Raw genomic sequence first — 4,598 nt, 5'->3', positions numbered from 1 at the left:
TCTGATCTGTGCAGTGACTTGTTTGCAAACAAATTCTTTCACTTAGTGCCAGAGGACTGAAGAGAGAAGTGGGAATGGGGACAGCTCTGGCACCTGGAAACTGAAGGTTTATCTGCATGAAACAATATAAGAAGTGTTTTATGCTGAGCATCTCCAGCTTGTCATATTTTGATTTTGTTCTAGCCTCAAACTTGGATGGTTTTTTACTGTTTGTTAAGAAGTTACCAAATATTTAGAGGTTCTTAGAGACTGTGTTCTTGGAGTGGAAATCGTTCTCAGAAAAAAGTGTTAAAGCCATGATGGCCTTTTCTCATTAATCTCCTTGGCTCTTCTAGCCTGGATCCAATTAGAAATCAGAATGAGAGTGAGATGATACTAGAAATTATTTTGGCCAGAGACCCATGAATAGTTAAATCTTACCAAGGAATAGCCAAGAAAGGCATATAACAAAGGAAGGTTAGCAAAGAAAAACAAAGTAAGGATTGATTGATAAATGTGCTCTTGACCCCCAAATCCAATATAGACAACTAAGTCATAATTCTGGTTTACTACAAGATGGCCATGAGGAAGGAAGAGGGAAGAAGAGATTATGACAAACTACTTCCTGTGAGCATGGACCCTGGACCTTATCACTTTAGCAATTTGGAAGGAAGATGAGAGAACCACATTCCTATAGATGCAATATTGGAGGAAAGTATGCTCCAACCAGGGAGAAAGTAAAGGCACTGAGGAAGGAGCATGCTTGATATGTCTTAAAGGACAGATCCTGATCCCTGGATTTTATTACTTAATCCAAGATTCTGGCAGGTGTTTTGAATTACAACTGATAACTGTGGTTTTAATAATTTTAAGTATAGAAGCCTTCATTTTTTGCTTGCACTGAATAATACTTTGTTCAGAACTTTGTTTTGATCTGTTCACATACACTTATTCCTCTTGGCATATGAAATTCTGAAAATCAGTGATGTTATCCTTTTCCTAATTATGGTTGGGAAGCCTTTAAAGATAGATTACAAATAAAGAAATGTCAAATTCATGGATATTGGCAATGAATTAAGTTATTTTATTGGAAGTCTTGACTTTGATCCATAATTTGTTAAGTCATTCATAAATTAATTGATCATCTGCTTTCCCAATCATTGCATAAACCATAAAAATAAAGTTTCCCCTTTCAGATTATAGTGGAAAAAATAACTATACCTGGAGGTATGAGTCAGTAACACCTTGGCAAAACTTGATTTGGATGTCAAGTGGCAAATCATTTGGAAATAGTTTTGGTGTCCTGTGGGTTTTTCCCAGTATCTAAGAAGTTCAGATATCTATAGTTATTTATCCCAGAAAACTACAGCTAGATACATTTTTTATCATCAGGTTATATTTCAGGGTTTCTCAAAAGTAGTTTATTCCACAAACATCAGAGGGCAGCATTTGATAGGGATTCCATAAAGACAGAAAAATTCTCCACATCAAACCAGCATAAATGCTCCATTGAGCTATGCTTTTCTCTCTTCTTTCCTGATTCCTCTTCTGGTCTTTGCAAGACAGCAAATGCCTTCACCTGTGGCTTTTCACTACTCAGTACCCTCTCCTTCCTCTACCAACAGGTTCATCCCTTCCTTCTCCTTTTAGGATGCCTGTCTGTACCACAGAGTCTGGAAAGCCAAAAACTCTATCTCCTGATTCCCTTGTAGAGTTAGGGTTGCAAATGTGATTTAAATTTGGCCAATTGGATGCACTTGTGGTATATTTGGAAGACAGGTATGTGTATGGTGGAGTGCTGATTTTGTTTTCTGTCGACAAGCATGGTGTAGAGGGTTTGGGCTTTCTGTAGTAGCCTCACAATATCCAGCTACTAGCTCTGTGGGGCTCAAGGCATGGGATGCTGGACATGCAGTTTTTGCTGATGCCGATCAAGCAAGAGCAGTGTGACTTCAAAGATAACAGCTACAGCAGCGGGGGCATTGAGATTCCCGGATTGCTGTTTAGGCTGAGTTCCAGGGCAATTTCCTGATTCTCAGCCTTTTGGATGAGGACAGAGTAGCTGGTTCCTTGGCAGGTTAGTTCTGTCTTCTGGGAGCCATTCCTGGAGACCCTGCCTCAAATTTGTTTCCCTATATTTTCAAATACTTTCTATGCACCCAATTATCTGCATTTCTTACATCCCTTTCTGCTTAAAATAGCAAAACTGGTTTCTATTTTCTAAAACTGATCCCTGAATGATACATCGACTAGAGGTAGGCAAAAGCTCCAGCTCAAGCCCAGACCACGGTCCATATCTCTGTGATCTTTGTAGCCATCAGGTGAACTGAACTGAAATACCAGCATGAAATCTAGGGAATAACAAATTACTTCTTCCTATGTGCCTTGCCCTACTTCCAAAGTAAGTTACTGTGATTCTACTGCTGCCGCTGACATAACAGATATGAAGTGGTGATCTCTTGGATTGCATGGTGGCAATTAAGCTCAAAGGCACAATTCACTCAATAAGAATTTACGTAGATGACTGTGAGAGTCTTTAGAAAGGGTTATCAGGAGCTAACCACATTAACATTAGTGTATTGTAGCTTCCCTGTCCTCCGGAGACACATGGCTGATGGATTCTGATATAACTAGCTTGAGGAATCCACAGATCTAAGGATGCTTGCCAATTTCCTCAGCTATTCTACATACCTTTCTTTTGGATGAGGCATAGCTTGGATGTGTTCCCTGACACTATTCACACACTAGCATGAGAAATATCTAAATGCATTTGACCTCATAGCATAGATCCTAAACAAGATATTTATTCATGCTTTTCAATATCTTCTTTTGTGGTATTTAAACTCTAAGAGCCCTTTACATGAATCCCCAGTATATCAGCCACTCTTAATGACATTGTTACTCATTGTTGATGTATTAAATAGTCTCTGGTAAGTGGACTCTTTAATAATAAATGCTTATATTTTTTATATAAGATAATTGACAAAGACTGCAAATCCCACCTACTATATAGAAGATCAACCTCACAGCTTGATTTTTAGGGAGACAAAAGAGAAATTCCTTAAGTTTTTATGACCAGCATGCTGTAAGAATCCCTAACTCTTAGAGATACAGGGCTGAGAGTACTATAAGAATTAGAGAAGGAATCAGACATTTCCAAGCATTCGATCCCTCTTGAAAAACAACAACAGCAGCAGCAGCAATAGCAAAACACCACCATTGAAATTTCATTGCATAAGGAAGCCATTCTCTCTTCCTCCTCCATAGAAACTATTCTTTTTGCTACCCTGAGAGCTCTCTTCCAGGAGGAAGCTAATAATCCCTCTCATGCGGCATCTACTGTTGGCAGACTAGGGACTAGCACCATATCCCATGTTTCCTTGTGGTCATGTGCAAAACTGGACATTTCAAAATAAATTTCTGAAAACATTGCAGGAATTAGCAAATTCGTACCAGCAAAGAAAGTAAGCAATCTTTTTAGGAATAGATATTGAGCCTATTTTGCTCAGAAGCATAGATGATACTTTTAGATGGGGCTAAATTTGTTTCTATGGGTGCACAATTCTCTTATGGTCTATACCTTACAATTCCCCCCTAGACCAATGTTCCTGTTAGGATTATTCAGTTATAAACAATATAAATCAACTCTGGATAACTGAAATGGCATAGGAGTTAGTAGCTTGGGCTTTCCTTGGTGCAAATTCTGATTCTTTAATTTACTGATTTTATGTCACTGGGCAATCAAACTAATCTCTATCTGCTTTCATTTGTAAAAGGGAATAATAAAAATACTATACACTTCATAAGGCATTGTGAGGAACAGATGGAAAATTGCATGTCAAGTGTTTGGCACACAGTAACTATTTAGTAGATTTCAACAATGATTTTATTTCTGGCTGGCCTTTCCTGCATTTCTCAAAAGAATTGTTTACAATAAATAAATAAATACCTGGAGTTCACCATATAGAGTTTTTGATGCTTATAAATAAGCTTTCTTTCCCCTGAACAAAAGCTTGCAATTTGCGGTGGTTGCCCTTGTGGTGTTAAATTTGGAGTTCATACTTGAAACCATTTATGTCAGTTGGGTTCCAGAGTAAGTAGACCCTGAGACAAAGTTGAGAATGCAAGAGGTTTATTGGGAGGTAATATCTGTAAAAGGCAAAAGGGGAAAAGAGTGGGATTCAGCAGGGAGAGCCTTCAAACTATGATGTAGCTCTGACACCTGTGAAGGGAAAGGAGGAGAAAGCAGTTTTGGGTGAGAAGATCCTCAGATCTGAAAACATCAGCCAACCCAGTGGTGAGCTTTAAAGCAAAGATTGTGTATTAGAGTGTGCATTGATGGCTGGGCAGTAGTGTCTCTGCTATGCTGTTATTGGCTGGGGAATGCCTTAGAAGAATATGGCTTTAGCTTAGAAGTTAAGGTAGATCCTGAAAGCATTAACAGCTGAGGCTGCTGGCAAGTTCTTTCTTGAAGGGAGGTTCTGAGTGGTAAACATCCATGGCTGCCACAGTCCCCTCATACTTCTGGGCAGCAGCTCCCCTAGGGTTCTAATGAGACTCTTTTCCTAATGGGGATGTTATAGGCTCCAACTGATATTCATTGTCTGTCCTTAGTGACC

The sequence above is a fragment of the Nyctereutes procyonoides genome, unplaced genomic scaffold, assembly GCF_905146905.1.
Source record: "Nyctereutes procyonoides isolate TBG_1078 unplaced genomic scaffold, NYPRO_anot_genome, whole genome shotgun sequence".
Classification (NCBI taxonomy): domain Eukaryota; kingdom Metazoa; phylum Chordata; class Mammalia; order Carnivora; family Canidae; genus Nyctereutes; species Nyctereutes procyonoides.
The sequence above is the reverse complement of the archived record's forward strand: the minus strand, read 5'-3'. Positions refer to the sequence as shown.